We start from the raw sequence: 21660 nt of genomic DNA, 5'->3' as shown, positions 1-21660 counted from the left end.
TACACGGATTTTTGTTTCCAGAAATTCTGATAAATGAAAATCAGTTGGCATATGTCAAGAATCTAACCATAAAGGAAAATCTGCTTGTAAAAATACTGCATGTGTGCAAAACACTAATAATAAAACCCACAAAGGTAAATCTGGTACCACTGTGATAGGGTAATATCAATAAGCAGCAAAATGCAGCATTTAAATGATTTGTAAAACAAGGCTTTTACAAGGAAAAAAGAATTTCATTCCACTAACTAAATCAATATCTGGATTAATTATTTTCCTAAACAATGCTGTAGAAAGAGGTTTTATCACTCAGATGAAATGTGCCTTTCCTCTCGGCAAGCCTCAAACAAGATTTCTTTCAGCTTTACTCTCCAGATCACAAAAATACAGAGCCCCTAACATTACAATAGTTCCACTTGTTTATCAGCAAGCACAGAACATTTATCTTAGTTTACTGATTAGTTTCTGAGGCCATTCTTGATTGAATTATAGTCCCATTTAAACTATTCACTGGATATTTTAATGTTAGCATGGGATCTAAGAAATAAAAACAAAGCATTGCTTTTGATTTTGTATACTAAAAGCTATACTTCAGTATAGCGCCAGCAAAAGGATATGAAAGGACTCGAATGGTACTTGTTAAGAAAAGGTTTGTATATGTTGTACCACCTCCTTAGCATAATTACCAAGCAGAAGACTGAGTCTGTGTGGTAATTATTTCTGTAAGTATGAAACAGAAGTAGGCATGTTAAAGAGGATTGGTATGTAGTTAAACTGTCTTGAAAATAAAAGGAAGCAATCATTTACCTAAAAGATACCTGTCTTGTAAAAAAATGGAGGCAGAAGAAACTGGATACTAAGATATGCTGAAGCCATCTGGTAGATTTTAAAGTCAGTAGTTTGCTAGCGGTGATAGGCTTATATATATTTAATCAGTTTTAAAGGTCTCTCTGAATGAGACAAAAGACATTTACTAACTTAAATTGCTTTCAGTGGGCGCAAGAGCAAATGACTCAAAACATAAAATAACAAGCATGATTTAATGCCACATATAACACAAAGCCACATATATTTCTCCTTACATCAGCCTGACTTAGGAGAGGGCAACTTCATCTTGTTAGTTGCAGAAAATATATACATTTTATTATGCCTTCCTGATTAGGTACAACAAAACACAGAATTAATTCTTTGGAACTGAAGCAAGTATTAAATTAGTTTATGCGGTTCATCTTGAAGAAAGCATTGAGCTTGTATATTGCAGACTAACTGAACTGAAATGATGAGCTGACAGACAGTTTCTTTTCATTTTTTTTTCTTTAAGTCTTAGAAGGATTATATTCAGGTTGATAGGAAGACTTATTTTTTTCTGTGACAGAGGGCACTATCAAACCATCAATTTGACAACTTGTGAACATGTGGCAGATACATAGAGGACATGCAGACTCCATACAGAAGTCGTTCCACCTGCGACTGGAGCTTGTGATTCAAGTGCTCTGAACCAACAGCACTAACCACTGCACAATGTATGATCAGCAACACTAACTACTGCACAATGTATGATCAGCAACACTAACCACTGCATAGAGCACAATCAGCAACATTTACTACTGCACAATGTATGATCAGTAACATTAACGGCTGCACAGTGTATAATCAGCAGCACTAACCACTGAACAATGTATGATCAGCAACACTGAGCACTGCAGAGTGTATGATCATCAACACTAACTACTGCAGAGTGGATGATCAGCAACACTAACCACTGCATAGAGTACGATCAGCAACATTTACCACTGCACAATATATGATCAGCAACACTAACCACTTCACATTGTATGATCAGCAACACTAACCACTGCACTCTACAAGATCAGCAACACTAACCATGGCACAATGTATGATCAGCAACACTGAACACTGTACAATATACGATCGACAACACTAACCACTGTACAGTGTATGATCAGCAGCACTAACCATTGCATAGAGTATGATCAGCAATACTAACCACGGTTCAGTTTATGATCAGCAACACTTACCACTGTACAGTGTATGATCAGCAACACTAACCACTAACCACTGCATAAAGTATGATCAGTAGTACTTACCACTGCACAATGTATGAGACACTAACCGCTGCACAGTGTAAGATCAGCAAAACTAGCCACTGCACACTTTATGATCAGCAACACTAACCACTGATCCCAGCATTGAGTATGCTCAGCAACACTAACCACTAACCACTGCATAGAGTATGATCAGCAACACTAACTACCGCATATTATATGATCAGCAGCACTAACCACTGCACAATGTATGATCGGCAACACTGCACACTGCACAATGTATGATCATCAACACTAAACACTGCAGAGTGTATGACCAGCAACACTAACCACTGCACAGGGTATGATTAGCAAAACTAACTACTGCACAGCGTATGATAAGCAGCAATAACCACAACACAGTTTACAATCAGCAACACTTACCACTGTACAGTGTAAATTCGGCAACACTAGCCAATGCATAGAGTATGATTAGCAACACTAATTGATGCACAGTGTAAGATCAGCAGCACTAACTACTACACATTATATGATCAGCAGCACTAGCCACTGCACAATGCATGATCAGCAACATTAAACACTGCACAGTGTATGATCAGTAACACTAACCACTGCACAGTGTAAGAGAAGCAACACTAAACACTGCACTATGTATAATCAGCAGCACTAACCTCTGCACAGTGTCAGATCAGCAGCACTAATCACTGCACAGTGTAAGATCATCAGGAGTAACCACTGCACAATGTATAGTCAGCAGCACTAACCACTGCACAATGTATGATTAACAGCACTATCCACTTCACAGTGTCAGATCAGCAACACTAACCACTGCAAATATATAATCAGCAGCAGTAACCACTTTACAGTGCATGATCAGTAACACTAACCACTGCACAGTGTCAGATCAGCACCACTAATCACTGCACATATATGATAAGCAGCAGTAACCAATGCACGGTGTATCAGTAACACAAACAACTGCACAGTGTATGATCATTTGATTTATTTAAATATTTATTTATAGTACTATGTTCTATTACTGGCAAGCAAAGTAGCAGTACTCTAAAGATTCCAGCATATGCTATAATTATGACTGCTAATAAAGCAGCAACACTTGATGGAGGAATTAATTAGAAAGAACATTTTTAACAAGGAAAACTTAGTGCAGTCACGTATTTGACCACATTAGCCTTTTGCAGTCCTAGTAATGAAGTGGTACTATAACTTGTCTGCTACTATGCATCACATGAACAGTGGAAGGAATATTATTACACAAGCAATTGTAATGAACAGTATTATGCTTAGAAGTCATTCTGCAAAACAGCTTCAACAGGATCAGGAAAAGACACAGTGGGATGAACAACATACCATCTGTCATCACACATTCTGGATTTTGAACTTCTAATCCTTGTTATAGGTTCTGGTTTGTGTTAATGCCTTTTAAGGAATAAGAACAGTCTTACAAGATGTGGACCTGGTTATTCTTAGTCCATAGGTTCATAGGCTCATAGGTTCATAGGTTGGTACTAGGCTATTGGCCCTAGGGCCTATACAAGTCTAGCCATAACAATTCCCTGGATATTTCTTCCCACAATATTTACTTCCCTGAACCCCTGTCTAGCAGGGCAACTGACGTGATCCCTGGGGTGAATTTCCTATCTCTCATCCAATCATTAAGGTTCCTTTTGAAGAGGGCCAAGGAGGCGCTCTGCTTGACATGTATGGGCAGTCTATCCCAGAGTATGGGGAGTCTCTGGGTCAGGAACCTATCCCTCCACCATGTTTTGTTCATTGTGATGACAAGGTTTAGATCCCTGGAGCATGTGGCTCTGAGGGATTGGGATTTCTTTAAGTGGAGCATGTCCAACAGCTCAGGGTTTGACATGGCCTTGTATGTTAAGCAGAGATCTCCTCTGAGTAGACAATATGCCACAGAGTATAGCTGGAGTTTTTTTAGATGGTCAGCATAGAGCAGCTGCTTTAGCCCTGTAATTCTTTTAGTGAGGTATTTCTGCAGCCTTTCCAGTTGTTGCAGATGTCTTGTGAGGTATATTCCAAACGGGGCATTGTACTCTATAATGGGTCTAATAAGGGATGAGTACAGTGGGACAATGACTTCCTTTTTTCTGGATGAAAAGCCCTTGGTGATGAGGTGTGCCACATAGAAGGATTTCCTGACTGTTGTGGCGATGTGGTTATCGAAGGTGAGACCACTGTCCACCTGTGTCCCTTAGTCTCTCATCACACTTTCAGTGTTTATTGTACTGCCACCTATGTGGTAATTTCATGTGTACATGTTTTTTCCCAAAGGGGATAACTATAAATTTCTTGGCATTAAGCTTGAGCCCATGGCTCTGGCACCAAGCATATGTTTCTGTAAGGGCCTTTTGTAGAATATCCACATCATTTGGGGATTCAATAATGGCTCCCAGTTTGCAGCCATCTGCGAACTTTGCTAGCCAGAGTCCCTTAGAGTTGGTCTGCACTTCATCGAAGTAGATGCCAAACATGAGCGGTGCCAGGACTGAACCCTGAGCTACTCCACTTGTCACTTGTCAGAAGCTGGATTTGGAGTTGGCTACTTTTACAGTCTGGGTTCTGTCAGTAAGCCAGTTGGCAACCCATCAAGTGACGTAGAGATTTACGCCCAGCGTAGTAAGTTTATCTATGATTCCAGAGTGGAGGATGGTGTTGAAGGGCTTGGCAAGGTCCAGATAGGCTGTGTGGACCGCCTTACCCTCATCCACAGCTCTGGAGACTGATTCGAAGAAGTCAGTCAGGTTCATGAGACAAGATCGGCCCTTCACGAACCCAAACTGGGTGGGGTCCAGTGTTTGAAGGTTGCCAATTTACTTATTTATTTATTTTACATTTGTTAACCGGGAGAGTCCAACTGGATATATGTCCATTTTCAGTGGAAGCCCGGGGAGAAAAGTTCCAGAGCAGTAAAATCATTAACAAGAGAAAGACATGCTAACCAAAAGGTTCAATTAAACAAAATATAGAGTACACAATCTTTATACTTTATATAGAAGTATAGTACATATAAGATAGTGAGTTAACCAAAGAGTATATTTGCCAACATTCACAGGCTACATTAATATATGCATGTTATAGAGGTGTTTAACAGCAAGTATAGCAGGAAGATAGAGTAGATAACTTCCATAACTCATTTCTACACATGAGAGACATGCTCTGTCCTTTAGGTTTCTTTACAGTGTTCAGTGATACTATTACCCCAGGCAGACATTACAAAAGCAGTAGATTAGCTGTTACTCTAGTTGCTGGAAAACAGAGACATACAAGTTACTATCCAGGGGTAGTACAGGTACATAATCTGTGATTCAGGAAGTGTGTTTTGAGTAGTTTTTTGAATTGGGTGGTGGAGTTGTTATTTATTATGTGGGCTAGAAGGGCATTCCAGATTTTAGAGATGAAGTGGCTATAAACAGATGTATCTGCCTCATTTTTAAAGTTTGTTACCTTAAGGAGGTATTGGGTACTTGATCTCAGGGATCTGGTAGTGGTGTAAGGCTGGAGTAGTTGCTGCAGGGCTGGTGTGTTGCCTGGATGATGTAGTGCTTTGTGAGCAAGTGTTAGTTGGTTGACTTGAAGGGTCAGGGGGAGTTCTAGCCAGTTGAGTTTTTTGAGACTTTCACAATGGTGGGTTCTAGAAGATAATCCTGCGGCGAATCTGGCTATTTTATTGTAGCAGCTATCTAGTTTGTTGAGCTCAGTTTTTTTGGAGATTGGTAAGCATGGGGAGGCGTAAAGTAGGGTCGATAGGAGGTGTGTCCTGGCTGTGGTAACCTTAGATTGACTAATGAGAAACTGTTTGTTGCGACAGAGTAGGCCCATTTTTCTGTGGACTCTTTTTATGGTCTGGGAGATATGAATGTCAAATTTAAGGCTATTGTCAATTTCAAGGCCTAGCAGTTTAGTGTGACTGCTGGGTGTCATGGTGGTGTTGTTATGAGAGGAAATTGAAAAGTTAGATGAAGAGGATGGAGATCTGTGAGGGCTGAAGAGGAGTACTTTAGTTTTGGCTGGGTTTAGAATGAGGTTTTGGTTAGTGATCCATGTTTCTGCCAGGGAAAAACATTTTTGTGTTAGGGAGAGGAGGTAGTCAAGGGAGTTGGCTGCACAGATAATGGTGGTATCATCTGCATATTGGATTATTGAGGCTTTGGGTATGGTGGATGGTAGTTGATTAGTAAATAGGGTGAAGAGTAGAGGACCCAGGATGGAGCCTTGGGGTACCCCTAGGGAGACAGGCAGTAAGGGAGAGAGCTGATTTTGCCATTTTACAGCTTGTTGCCTACCATCTAAGTAGCTCTTAAACCAATAAACATTAGAGAAGCTGAGATTTAGGATGGTTAGTGTATGAAGCAGTGTTTCATGGTTGACCATGTTAAAGGCTTTAGATACATCTAAGGGAGTTGCAGATACTAGCAGTCCATTGTTTCTGTGGTTATTGATGGTATTAGTGAATGATGTAAGTGCGGTGGTGGTGTTATGAAAGGGTCTGAAACCATGTTGCTGAGTGGATAGTAATTTGTTTTCTAAGAGGTATTTCATCAGTTGCATGTAGACAACCTTCTCTAGAAGTTTTGATAGGGGGGATATTATAGCTATAGGTCGATAGTTACTAAGTTCTACAGAGGTACCCCCTTTGTGCAGTGGTGTAATATGTGATATTTTCCAAAGATGGGGTACTTTGCACTCTGAGATAGATCTGTTTATTAATATGGAGACAGGGTAGGCTATTGCTTCAGCTGCTAGTTGCAGATATTTGGAAGGTATATTATCGGCGGCTGTAGAGGCTGGCCTAAGTTTTAGGAGTAATTTTTGTATGATATTGGTTGGCACTGGGTTAAAGGTAAAGATGGGGTAACTGAGATTTGTTTTGCGAGAAGAGGGTGTTTTAGTTGGGGATGGGTTGTTGGGGCTAGCTGGTTGTTGGCTAGGTTTTGGATAGTTTCTGTGAAGAATTTGTTGAGCTGAGTGGGGATGTTGTCATGGTTGTTCACTATTTTGGGGGTGGGGGTGGTTGTTTTCCCTGGTTGCAGTACAGTGTTGACAGCAGCCCAGAACTTTTTGCGGCTGTTAATATATTTATTCTGCATATTTTGGTAGTAGAAGATTTTGTCTATTTTAATAAGTTGTTTGACTTTGTTACATAACTGAAGGTATGTTTGTTTGTCTATTTAAGATTCGCTTTTATGATAGTTTGTTCATGCTTTGTTCCTATCTCAGAATAATGTTTTAGTATTTAAAGTTAGCCAAGGCGCATGTTTAGTTCTGATTATTGTAGTTCTATGAGTGGCATCGTGGTTAAGTATGTTAATGAAGGTAAAACTGAATTATAGTACTGCTTCATCAAGGTCCAAAGTTTTTAGGGGAGTCCAGTTACATAGTTTTAGATCAATATTGAAGTTGAGTTGGTTGAAGTTTTTTCTATTCCTACATTCCCCTGACAGCTTCTTGGGTCAGCTGGGGAGTTTTGCTTCTTATTAGAAATGTAGGTAGGTGGTCGCTGAGGGCATCTGGCAGGCACACAGCATGAGATATATGGGAAGGATGAGATACTAGTATACAGTCTAGTACAGATTGATGTTTGGTTCTTTTGTTTGTTCTGGTGGGGGAAGTTATTAGTTGGGTTAGTCCATGTAGGTTGATATGGGAGATAGGGTTTAGACTGGAGCAGTTGTCCCAGTCAATATTAAGGTCGCCTAATAGGATGTTTTCTTGGGGAAGGGTGTTGGTCATCCATTCTAGTAGTTTTTCTGTGATGGTAATATTGTTCCCTGGGGGGATGTAGCATCCTATAATGTTGATGTGTTTATGTGAGTTAAGTTTCAGTTTAGTGAGGATGAGTTCAGTGTTATCTAAGTCTGGGGTTGTTATGTCCAGTTTTTCTAAGATAAGGTGACTTTTATATAGTATTGCTACTCCTCCACCCCTTTTCCTACTCTGTCATTTCCGATTATATTGTAGCCTGGTGCTGTGATTTCATTATATTGAATTAGGTGCTTAAGCCAGGTCTCTGTCAGAAGGACAATATCTGGATGGTAAAAGGAGATTAAGGCATGGAGGTCATGGACCTTATTTAAGTTGCTTCTAATATTTAGATTTATGATGAGGATTGAGTTTGTGGGCCTTTGGACTAGGGTTGTATTTAGGTCTGGGATTGGTCTATCTGGACTCAGTGGGCGTGGGTTGGGGTGTATGTCACCGCAGCATACTAGTGCTATTTTCAGGTGTACATAAAGTTTGACTAGTTTATAGATGAGTTTTGTGTAATTAAGAGTGGTGTGGGACTGGCTATTTGATGGGCACAGCTTGTGTTTGAGGTGGTGAATTATGGTGGTGTGATAGTTGTATGGGGTTAGTTGTAAATATGGTATGGGGTTTGGAGTACTGGGGGATGTTCCTTTATAAGGAATGTATAGTGTGTAGGTAAGTGGTATTTGGTAACTGGTAATGGTGGTTAGCAGACTAAGGGAAGTGATGCAAATGGTATATAGTAGGAGTACAGTGTGTGAGGGTTGAGATGGGGATATCATGGTGTAGGGGTGAAGTACCTATTGTCAACCAATAACCCCAAATACCCACAGCTATTATTCAACAATATGATCCCGCCAAAAATATGATAAATAAAAGTCAACTAGGATAACACCAAAGACTGGTCACTAGTTATAAATGGTCAAGTGTTAAAAAGCATCCAGCAAATAAGATTCCTATATCAATGTAAGTAAAAATACACTTGACAAAAAATCAGGCACATTCAAAACAAAAAGTCAGAAGACGATAGTTGACCTATTCATTAAAATGGTGAGTAGATGTTATAAACTGTAGTATGTTCCAAATGTTGTGGATGTTCAAAAAGTTTAAAGTAAACCTGTAAAACGTATGCTAATCTTAGATATTTGTCCCAACTGACAGAAGTCTCAAAAACACAAAAACCTTACAATTATTGCATATGGTAACACTAAACAAAAGCCTTCAAACAACAAATCAGATGATATACAATACAAAAATTATTATGCAAACCCCTATCAAATTCATTACAGTCACCAAAATGAAATGCAGATCCAATAAATACGCCAAGTGTTTGTTTTACATCCCAAGTCCATATATGGCTTCTAGAGAAATCAAATGTCACTCCACCACTTGTAAAGGTGTCCACAGTCAAAAAAAGCCAACGGCCCCAAAAATGATCCAGGAAAGATTTCACAGATAACCAAAAATGATGGGTAGAGCTTCAGAAATCAGTTACTCGTGTTACAATAGGCAGTGAAGTGACAAGTAATAAGTGCACCAACGGACATAGCATTCCTGTGCCATTAAATACAAAAAGACTTTCAGTTCCAGTTAACATACATCCAACTTCGTTCAATGGAGTGAAATATACTTGTCCTTATTTTATCTTCTATTACAATGGCGATAACTCCTTGTAAAAGAAAGTGCTTTTGTAATTCGTATCTCTTGCTCCAGTCAAACTTACCACCTTTGGCATTCGCTACAAACTGCTGGTACCACAAACTCTGCTGGACTGAAAGGGCTAAGGTTGATTAAACATCAGATCAGCACACTGGAAACCATGCTGACTTAGAGTCAGAGCCTGCATGCTTTCTCAGACTCCAACATTTGTTAAGTGTGCCTGCAATACTACAACTACCTTCGTTAAGGAATATTTCAACAACGTCAGTATGTAACTTACCGGATGTCTTACTTTATCACGTCTCTTTCTCTAATATTTCTTGAAGTTCATCTACTCAGCTAAAATCCCTGCTAACCAATGTCGCAGAACTGTTCGTTTTCCATTATTTTTAGCGAGGTCGAAAGGGCCAGTTGGAGTTTTTTAAATGCTCTCAGTTTTTGAAGCGTAATACTATTATGTAAGGGAATTCAACATCATCCATCTGTGAATCCGTAATACTGTTCTTTGCTTCAGCCTTAATTTCACCAAGAAAAAATCCTTCTGTGTTGGAGTCGCATGGAGGATTTTGTTTATAAGTTCCATGATAATGAGTTCCATGCCCTTGCAGATCAGGCTCGTCAGACTGATGGAACAGTAGTTCCCAGGATCCAAGGTGAATCCCCCTTGTGGAGTGGGATAACTCTAGCTGTGTGCCACTCAGATAATACAGGTTTGTGTTCAGGAACATGGCATTCAAATAGAGACTCATCAAGAACTAAACAGATATGCCTCCCATTTTGTCTATGGCACCACCCTTTGTATGTACCATCTAGGTCTTTATTTTATTAATGTTTGTATTGCAGTACCTGTTGTCTTACTTTTCTTCCTCTCCAATTGTAGGCATACTGGTTGGCCTAGTTGAAGGATAGGTAGTGGTTGTATATCTATCAGAGAAATTTTGTTATGAAACTATAGCTCATTGTTTATTTTGTTAACTGAATCATATAATCTTAGGCATAAATTATGACTCTTAACATTGACACATTAATTCTTATTTATCTTCCAAGCATTAGATGTGGATGACTGGAGTACCTCAATATGACATGAGAGCCCTGTCAGGATTAGGTTGTCCGTGTAACATTTTAGGTGTGTAGACTGCTCTTTTAGTAGCTACATCCAACTGGGGATAGTAAGAACTTGATATAGTATGAGTAAACCCATATTTATCCAAAGACTGTTGGAATTCAGTCAAAAGAAACCATTTACCATTGTCTGTAACCAGTTCAATAGGTGTTCAATATTTTGAGAACTTGGTCTTGAACCTAGCTATTATTTTTGGCTAACCATTGCTGGTACATGTATTATTTCCATGTCAAGTGAGTAATAGTCTACTAGTATTAAGTAGCTTTTGCCCTCAAACTCTTACATTTCAGTAGCAGTCTTTTGTCAAGGACCTTGTGATAATGGTGCCTGTATTAATAGCCCTCTAATTTGTGATGGTTTATGAACAATGCAGAGCAATGACACTGACATAATAATGTTGTGGTTTATGTTTGGTCAGCACACACTAATATATTGCAACTTCCTTGACATTTCCTGAGACCTTGATGCCCTTTTTGCATCTGTTTCAGCACGTTAGCATGTTGCGATGAGGGTGCTACAATTCTGTCTTGATGCCAAGAAGCCATCATGCTGTGACAATTGCACTCTGACTGTGCAGTACTTTATGAAAAGATGTTTTGTTTGTGTCCAGTTATTTGGACATCCATCTCAAACACATTGGATAACAGTTTGGAACTCATGGTCATTTTTGGTAGCCTGTTTTAATTTTTCTGGTCTCATGGTGGTCACAAGTCTGGTTGTCATTATGCTGTACACAAAGGGGGCAACATTCTCCTCAGTATTTGACAATAGTTGATCATGCGTTGGCTTTCTGGATAATGTATCAGCCGTGACTAACCATTTTCCATACACATGGGTTACAGTAACAATGACTTTTCTTCTTAGTTTCCTTACCAAAAAAAGGAAGCCACTCTGGTGGTCCCCTGCCATAAACAAACTCTACAACAGAAGGAAGAAGCTGTTGCAAAAAACAGTAAAATCCCTGATTGCAGGAACTCCCTGGTCAGCCTCAGTAAGAAGCTGAGATCCCTGATAAAATCCTCCAAAGCTAGTTACGAAAACAAACTCACCACTGAGTCTAAAGACAACCAAAAAGCATTCTACAGCTATGCCAAGAATCTCAATGGCAACACTCAGATCTACTCTGAGTTACAGCACAATGACACTAAATATACAGACCAACTGATATTGCCAACATCCTGGCAGATAGGTTCAGTGATAACTTTACCCCCCCACCCCCTAAAGGGCCCATCTCTATACCGGAAGAATGCAAAGTTCCTGTAATCAAGGCTTCACAGGTAAAAAACACACTCTCCAAAGCCAAGAACACAGCATCCATGCGACTTGACAACATCCCAGGCTGCATTCTACATGAACTACAGAATGAACTGGCACCCCACCTAAGCACCATGTTCAGTCATAGCCTCACCTCAGGCTTTGTGCCCACTGAATGGCACACAGTGACTGTTATCCCACTCCACAAAGGGGGAGCCACCACGGACCTCGGGAACTACCACTGAATTAGCCTAACGAGCCTGGTCTGCAAGGCCATGGAATGTATCACCATGGATTTTATACACAAAGACATTGGTAATCTTCAAACTCTGGACCCCACCCATTTTGGGTTTGTAAAAGGCAGATCATGTCTCCTAAACCTGATAGACTTCTTTGAAGTAGTTACCAAAGCTGTAGACGAGGGTAAGGTGATTCACACAGCCTATCTAGATCTTGCCAAGGCTTTTGACACCATCCCCCACTCTGGAATTACAGATAAACTCACTAAACTAGGTATAAATCCCTATGTCTCAAGATGGGTTGCCAACTGGCTCACAGAAAGAACCCACACTGTGAAAGTAGCAGACTCCAAATCCGACTTTAGACCAGTGACAAGTGGAGTACCACAGGATTCAGTCCTGGGTCCTCTCCTGTTTGGTATCTACTTTTCTGAAGTACAGGCTAACACAGAAGGTCTTTGGCTAATGAAGTTAGCAGATGACTGCAAACTAGGAGCCATGATCAAAACTCTTAATGATGTGGACATCCTACAAAAGGGCCTCATGGAGACAGATGCCTGGTGTCAAAGTCACGCCTTCAAGCTCAATGCCAAAAAGTGCATTGTCATCCCCTTTAGTAAAAACTCTGTACCCATGAGCTACCACATAGGTGGTAGTCTACTTAACACTGAAAGTGTGATAAGATCACACATAAAATCATCCAAGGCAAGCTTTGAAAGAAAAATTGCCAAGGACTCCAAAGATAACCACAAGGCATTCTTTAGCTATGTTAAGAATCTAAGTGGCAATGCTCAGATCTGCTCAGAGTTAGTGCAGAATGGCACAAAATACACTGAACCGACTGATATCGCCAACATCCTGGCAGACAGGTTCAGGGCAAACTTCACCCCCTCTCACCCCCAAAAGGGCCCATAACCATACTAGAAGAATGTAGAGTCTGTGAAATCACAGACACTCAGGTTAAAACAGCCCTCTCCAAAGCCAAAAACACAGCATCAATGGGACCGGATGGTGTCCCGAGCTGCATCCTACACAAGCTCAAAGATGAACTAACCCCTCACCTAAACACACTGTTGAAATTCAGCCTCTCCACAGGCTACATACCCATAGAGTGGCGCACAGCAATGGTTATTCCGCTCCACAAAGGTGGAGCCACAACTATCCCCAGGAACTATCGCCCTATAAGCCTGACTAGCTTGGTCTGCAAGGCTATGGAGCGCATCATCATGGAACTCATTAACAGAGACATTGGGAACCTCCAAACACTGGACCCTACCCAGTTCGGCTTTGTTAAGGGCAGATCATGCCTCCTAAACCTGGTGGACTTCTTTGAGACAGTTGCCAAGGCTATAGATGAGGGAAAGGTGGTACACACAGCCTAGCTAGAACTCGCTAAGGCCTTCAACACTATTCCCCATTCTGGTATTATAGACAAGCTCACCAGCCTGAACATAAACCCCTACATCACAAGATGGGTTGCCAACTGGCTCATAGACAGAACCCACATGGGTAAGAGTTGCGGGAGCTAGGTCCAACTCTAAACTGGTTACAAGTGTTGTTCCCCAGGGCTCAGTCCTAGGACCCCTCCTGTTTGGCATATACTTCTCAGAGGTACAGTCAAGCACAGGAGGACTATGGCTGACCAAGTTCACAGACGACTGCAAACTAGGGGCTATAATTGACTCTCTGGCTGACACAGACATTCTCCAAAAGGGTCTTATTGAGACGGATACCTGGTGTCAAAATCATGGCCTCAAGCTAAATGCCAAAAAGTGCATAGTCATCCCCTTTGGAAAAAACAAAGTACCCACAAACTACCACATAGGTGGTAGTCCCCTAAATACGGAAGACATAATAAGGGATCTGGGGACCCAAGTAGATAGTAATCTCACCTTTGATAATCGCATTGCCAAAGTGGTTAGAAAATCCTTCTATATGGTCCAATTAATCACAAAAGGGTTCGCATCCAGATCAAAAGCGGTCATTGTGCCCCTCTACTCATCACTCATCAGACCCATCACAGAGTACAATGCCCATTTGGGATGTACCTTACAAGATACCTGCAACAGCTGGAAAGACCACAGAAGTACCTCACCAAGAGGATCACTGGCCTCAAACAGATGCCCTATGCAGCTCGACTGAAGAAACTCCAGCTGTACTCGGTTGCATACTGCCTACTCAGAGGTGATCTCTGCCTGACATACAAGGCCATATCCAACCCAGAATTGATGGACATGCTCCACCTAAAGAAAACTTTATCCCCTTGATTCACATGCTCTAGGGATCTAAACCTCACCACAACAATAAATAGGATGTGCTGGAGGGACAGATCCCTGTCCCATAGACTTCCCATGCTTTGGAACAAGATTCCAATCTACATTAGGCAGAGCTTCTTGCTAACACTCTTCAAAAGAAACCTTGACGAGTGGATGGGAAACAGAAAGTTTACCCCGGGGATCACTTCAGTGGCTCTGCTGGACAGAGGCACAGGGAACTAATCTAAGGGGGCAACGAAAGCCAACACATTCTGGCTAGGCTTATAAATGCCTTCAGGCAGATAGCCTAGTACCTACTTATAAAGAGACCTTGGGACACAGGTGGACAGTAGTCTCCTTTGATAATCACATCGCCACAGTAGTCAGGAAATCCTTCTTCATAGCACACCTCATCACAAAAGGTTTCTCATCCAGGAAAAAAGAGGTCATTGTTCCCCTCTACTCATCACTCATTAGACCCATTATAGAGTATAATGCCCCTTTTGGTGTGTACCTCACAAGACATCTACAACAACTGGAAAGGCTGCAGAAATCCCTCATAAAGAGGATTACCAGCCTCAAACAGATGCCCTATGCAGACTGTCTCAAAAAACTCCAGCTTTACTCCATTGCATATCGCCTACTCAGAGGCGATCTCTGCCTAACATACAAAGCTATGTCAAATCCAGAGCTGTTGGACATTCTTCACTTAAAGAAATTCCAATCCCTCCGAGCTACACTCTCTGGGGATCTAAACCTTGTCACCACAATAAACAGGACATGCTGGAGGGATAGATTCCTGTCCCAGTGACTTCCCATATGCTGGAACAAACCACCTATCTATATCAAATAAAGCTCTTCATTAGCACTCTTCAAGAAAAATCTTGATGATTGGATGGGAAATAGGAAATTCACCCCGGGGATCACCTCTGTGGCTCTGCTCGATAGGGGCACAGGAAAATAATTTTCTTGGGTGGCAAAAGCCAGGGTACCTTTTTGGCTAGGCTTATATAGGCCCTAGGATCAATAGCCTAGTAGCTACCTATGAACATATGAACAGTCTTTGACATTTGGATGGTACATTGTCTAAACCATAGGGATTAATCAGTAGAACCAATGGCTTGTTATCAGACTGATTCTGGAAACTCTTGAATATTAATAAGTATCTGGAGAATCTTTAACATGCCTACACACTTGCAAGGCACTCTGTTTTGATTTGTGACTACCTCTGCTCAGTACTGGTTAGCATTCTGGAGCAATAGTCATTACGATGTAAAACTTGTTCATTCTTTCTGAGTAATGCAGTAACGAGGCTATAGCTTCTAGCATTAGCACTCACAATTGTTGGTTTAGTAACATTGCAGTATGCCAGAACTGGAGATGCTGTCATTATTTCTATCACTCTGCTGAAAGTCAGGGCTTGATCTTTTTCCCATGACCAAGATATGCCTTTCTTCAGTAGGTCTATAAATGGGCATGCCACAGCGGATTAATCTGGCTTAAATTTGTCCAAGAACTTAATTATGCCAAGAGTTTGCCTTAATTCTGTCACACAAGATGGAGGCTTTAAGTCTGGCTATTGCTCTGACTTTGTTTGCATTAGATCAGATTCTGCTAGCATTTATACTGTGACCAGAATACTAGATATCAGTCTTTCTGAAACAACAGTTGTCTTGTTTTTTCTTTAACTTAGATTCTTTAACAGTTTGGAGCACTGCCTTTAACATTGGGTCATGTGCCTCTTTATCTGAACCAAATGCCAGGATGTCATCCATAACAACATTATTATATAATTTTAGGAAGTCAGTCATATTACATTGAAAGATTTCAGGTGCTGAAGTTATATCAAATGACAGCCTCTTGAAACAAATTCTTCCCATTGGAATAATAAGAGTTGTCAGCTTTTGGTTGTCTCACTCTTAGGGTTTTTCCAAAACCCATTAGAAATATCTATGTAAAATATACTTTATCATTGACTAGTTTAAGTGCTACCCCTTTTAAATGTAAGTAGAACAAACCTTTCTCTCACAACTGCATTGTTAAACTCTTTTTTTTAGATCAACACACTTTTACATACTGCCATTTTTCCTTACTATTGGGACCACTGGTGCAAACCACTCAGCTAATTCTGTTAAACTTAGTATTAGACAATTCTTTTGAATTCTGCCTCTACTTAAGACAAAATAATAAATGGCTGTCTTCTGCTTGTGGTTAAGGCATTTGTTTTTAATTTAATCTTCAATGGTTTAGAATTATGGAGACCAACTTCTCTAAGGACATCTATGCTGACTTTATTTATTTTGGTGATTAGGCCAGTCTTGCATGCCATAGCTCTGCTGAACAGATTATTAATGTAAGGGCTACCTAGCACATAAACCCAGAATTTAAATGTGTGCACCTTCCATTGAGATATAACTAGAACTTTAACAATGCACTTGCGTTTGCCTGCATGGCTACATATTTCTGTTTGTGTTACATGCAACTGTGAAAGCATTGAGAAGCTTGCATAGGTAGCCTATGACATCAAGGTAAAATCAGCCCCTGTATCAACCTTGAAATTCACTCGAGTTCCATGAAGAAAGAGAGTTTTCTTTGCTATTCTGCTTCAGCTTTAGACATAGTAGACACTGAACCCAAGAAAAATGCTTTCTGAACATTATTTCAGATTTATTTTAAGAAATGACTTCTGTAAATAAGTTTGTCTTACAAACAACAGCAACATGGCCCAGCCTTTTATATCTTTTATGTAAATGATAATACTGGATTATCAAACAAACTTATCTGGAGTCAAAGTCATTCTGCACTATAGCAGTTTATTCATCAAAAAGTATAAAGCATCTTGATACTCACAAAACAGATTTAATTTTGACAGGCTAATGGCTAGCTTTATATACACAAAGTACAGTAGTTCCATATCCCTCTGCTTAGGTGCTTCCTTTGGAATATTCTTCAATATAATTTGTATTTCTTAGCTGACTGTTACATTATTCAATAAACTTTCCTTTCCTTTCCTTTCTCATTTAAATGACAGCTTAGAGTGCGGTACCCTTCTAGAAAATTCTTCATCTCTGAACACATACATCTTATATTGTCACATCCAGTAAATTTCCTCATGCCTCACAGTACTTTATACATCAGAATACAGTCACAATATCGTAAAGCAAGGACTTAGTATAGCAGTATTCTATTCTACCATGTTTTTGTCTTAGAGACCATCTTTTCCATGCCTGATGTCTTTGTTCACTCTGCAGCCTGACAAAGCACAGTTATGTTTTCTTATATTAACTTGCATAGAAGTAGTTGTGGTATGATACCCACAATTCTATTTTCTATATTTGCATAGAAGCAATATCTGATATAATTCTGCTTAAAGAAATCGATCCTGACACTTCTGCTTACAAGTCCCTGTTAGCATCTTACTCCTGTCCTGTGATCCTCACTGTTGTGATTCAGCATAATAATAGTTATACTTGTGCATTTGCCAAGCTTCCACTATCTCTGCTTTTCATGCACAAGATTACTTTGACCACTATTTTACTTTTTTTAATTTGCCATTTTCTCTGTATTTCTTCACACATATATAATTTGCCATATTTTTATTTATTTATTTCACTATTTGTAAACAAGGTGAATGGGCTGGCTGGTCAATTGACTCTTTTCAGCCGCAACCCAGAATCTTATGAGCAAATGTACAAACGTACCCCAAAACCAAACATTATCAAAGGTACTAATGTATATATTTATACAAATGCACACATTATACAATGTAAAGTAATTTTATACATGGAGAAGTAAATGGTTGCTGGTAATAACTGATGTACAGTGTAAATTAGCACTTTGTTTCTTCACCAATTTTGCCTGTAAGCCAATAATTTAGCTTTACTTAAGTTGTAACATTTGAGACTCGTCAGCATCAGCCAACCCAGTAACAATTCTACCGCTAATCTGTTCACCCTTTAATTGCTTCATTAAACCCATAATTTAACTACTTCTTACAAGTGTGACAACATTCACATTTGGCTTTTACACATCTGTGGAACTATACCCTTTCATGTATGATTTTGTTTTGATAAAATTTTCACTGAGATTACAAATTACTGACATATATAATGCTCTGGCCCTCTTAGAATGAAAAGGAACTGTATACTGACTCCATCTTCTTGCCCATGAGTACAATAAATTATACAATGACTGGCCATTAATATTCTAAAACGAGCATGCTGATTGGCCATCCAAACCAACGTGACCATTGTAAATCTGAGAATAATATATCAATGGAAAAAAGGTTTGGTCACCCAGACTTTTTTCCATTGGTATATTCTGTAAGTTTTACTTTTTTTTTTTTTTTTAAACAAAAATAAAAAAAAAATCTGTAGTCCAGACTCTGGACATACGAGAGAGACAGCTTGGACAAAATACTAGGAAAAATCAGGAACGTTATTTAAAACTAAAGACACATACCTGTTTTTCTTTGTATTTCCTCCATTCTGTCTCTCTCTCCTACACCTAAACTGTCCTTAACTTTTTTTTGATTAAAAAAAAAAAAAAAAGAAAACAAAAACAGAGAAACGGAGACCTTCTTTTCTCCGTTGCTTCCTTTCCAAAGCACTGATGTACTGGGTATGCATGGGAATGCAAGTCCCATACATGTGTACAGTATATAAAAAAAGGCACCAGGATATTACCAGCCACGGGAGGACAGTACGGCACCATTATACAAAGACATTATTTAAGAAAAGTAAGTATTTTTTTTCTTAAATAATGTCATTGTATAATAGCAATAACCGACTCAGTGGTGTGGTATATTAAGATTTACCCACGGTTGGCTTTATTTAATCACTTGGGCTTCACCCTCATGATTAAACCACACCAACCATGAGTAAATCTTAATATACCACACCGACATCGTCGGTTATTGCTTAAGTATTTATCCAAATATTTCAGTTTCTTTATTAGATTTGGTTGCTTCTCTAAGGCATGCAAACCTTTGCCTCTTTCCAGGATAGCCAAGTGGCTTTGAGATGTGGGTTAAACTTTGCCATGTTTGACAAAAAAAAAAATCAGTTTTCTAGGGATGAATGGCTTGCAGTTGGTACAACAACCATGTTATGAGTTACAACTACTTGTTTTCAGTGAAATAGCTTACTCTGACCTTGGTAGACACTACTCACCATGTTGATTTAGTTTTCCTACTGAAATGACAATCTCATTTTAATTTAGTTAAGAAGCGTCGGTTCTGACATCATGTCGTGATGTGTACTTGTGGTTAATCATTGATGTTGAACAGTAATGTCATTAACATCGTGATATATCAGCATTTTAACAAAAATAGTAGCTAACTAAGAACAAAGTTAACAGTTCACTCATTATGAATACTCCCAAAAAAGGGAATAGACTTAATGCAGTATTATGGGATACACTCATTCTTAAAATGGAAATGCAATACATTTGCCTTAAAGTGGCAATGTTACAATACATATTCACTGTATATATACAAATAATTAAGCAGCTCTACATTACTTATCATCAAAGGGGATAGCTAGCTTCTTACAGGCGTGTGTTTTTAAAATTAGTTTGAAAGATGAGCCCTATCAGATAACAGCATTATCTTCTTTAGAATTTAATGAGCAGTTAGCGTACTGGACAGATACTAGTGACTTCAAGACCGAACATTAATTATCATAAAGCAGTTTATGATACAGTTGGTTTATTTATTTTATTTTTTTATTGTTATCTATGTCTGGGTTACTAAGTTTGAAACGGCCTGTGACTTATTTTCAGGGGAGGCCTGAGGTATCATTCATAGTGAATAGGGGGAATTTGGCATAACATTTAAGGTATTTGCCTCTCTAACACAAGGTACAGGGTTTGATTCTTACCTTTGAGAGAGCTTGGCTAGGCCTAAAATGCCCCACAAGGGTAGCTAGCCTAGTACTTACCTATTAAACTATTTAAACGGAAAATTCCAATACTCTTTTGATCCAGTTTTCCACTTCTTCCACAAAAGCTGGTGACAGGAAGGACATAATGGTGAAGAAAAGTGGTGTGAACCTACAGAAGGTACTAAGGACGATGCAGGAGAATGCTGGTATTTTTCATATTAATGCTGAAGTGTTACACTTGTGAAGCTTGACAACCTTATTTTCAGTGCAGTTAATGAAAACTGGCAATTTGGAAACTACTGCCTGATGAAATAACTTAGTGGAACATATTGAGACAGGCTTGGAGAAAGATAAATACGGAATGAAGGTTGTATATAAGCTATATGTAAAGAGGAGAGAGAGAAAGAGAGAGAGAGAGAGAGAGAGAGAGAGAGAGAGAGAGAGAGAGAGAGAGAGAGAGAGAGAGAGAGAGAGAGAGATGGAAGGCATCCAGAGATGAGAATGTTAGCATAGTTGGCAGTGACAAGTAAGTGGACACTATACGAAGTGTTGTGCCATTTTTGTAAGAAGCAGCTGTGCATACAGACACATGGAAAGCTGTAGCTTTGAAGCATAGAAGTTAAAATTTCATTTTCTTATTGGTTTGATCCCAGACAGGCAATAGCCATTATGCTCTTAGGAAAAGAATATGTTTTCATAATTATTTAGAAAATTAAGTAGATTTGTGATACAAAGCTATTTCACTGAGAATTCACACCGGGATCTCTGGGTGAATTATATGATGCACTTTTTTTGGGGTTGAATGTTAAATGGAAGATTTTCCTGAAGTTTTGGACTGTTGTTATTACAAGGATGGCCTTAGGGACTGTGCTGAATTATTCTTCTGGAAAGATTTATTCTAATGTTAAACTGAGGGACAGCAATGTTTTTGAACTGTGGGCTGGACTGCATGTCTGGATCTACTAACTAAACATGGGGCAGTGTGCAATTTGCCAAATGTGCTTATGATTCAAGGATTCAAAGGGACAGTTTTCAACAGTGATAACCCCAAGGGCTACTTTTTTCTTGGGGAGAGTGTCCATCTGAAAAGTGACTACAGCAAATGCTTTTGTGGAAATTATGGGGAGAGATTATCAATCAGAATGTAGAAATGGAACTAGAAAGGTCACTTTGGAATGCATCGTCCTTTAAGAGAATTGGTTCATGATGTTGATACTGAAGGGGAAACTCCTGTGGGTTTGGGATAAGATGGGAAGCATTACATCATGTGTAACTTGGGCATAATGAAAAGTCTCTTGTCAAGGGTTTGCTATTGCAAAAGGTGCACAGTGCACTGAGTTTATTTTTCCAGTGAAAGAGGGCACTGACACACTGTACTGTGGCTTTAAATGTACCTGTTTT

This window comes from Protopterus annectens, chromosome 9.part0, assembly GCF_019279795.1.
Source record: "Protopterus annectens isolate FY-2018-M chromosome 9.part0, PAN1.0, whole genome shotgun sequence".
In the NCBI taxonomy this organism is placed as follows: domain Eukaryota; kingdom Metazoa; phylum Chordata; order Ceratodontiformes; family Protopteridae; genus Protopterus; species Protopterus annectens.
The sequence above is the reverse complement of the archived record's forward strand: the minus strand, read 5'-3'. Positions refer to the sequence as shown.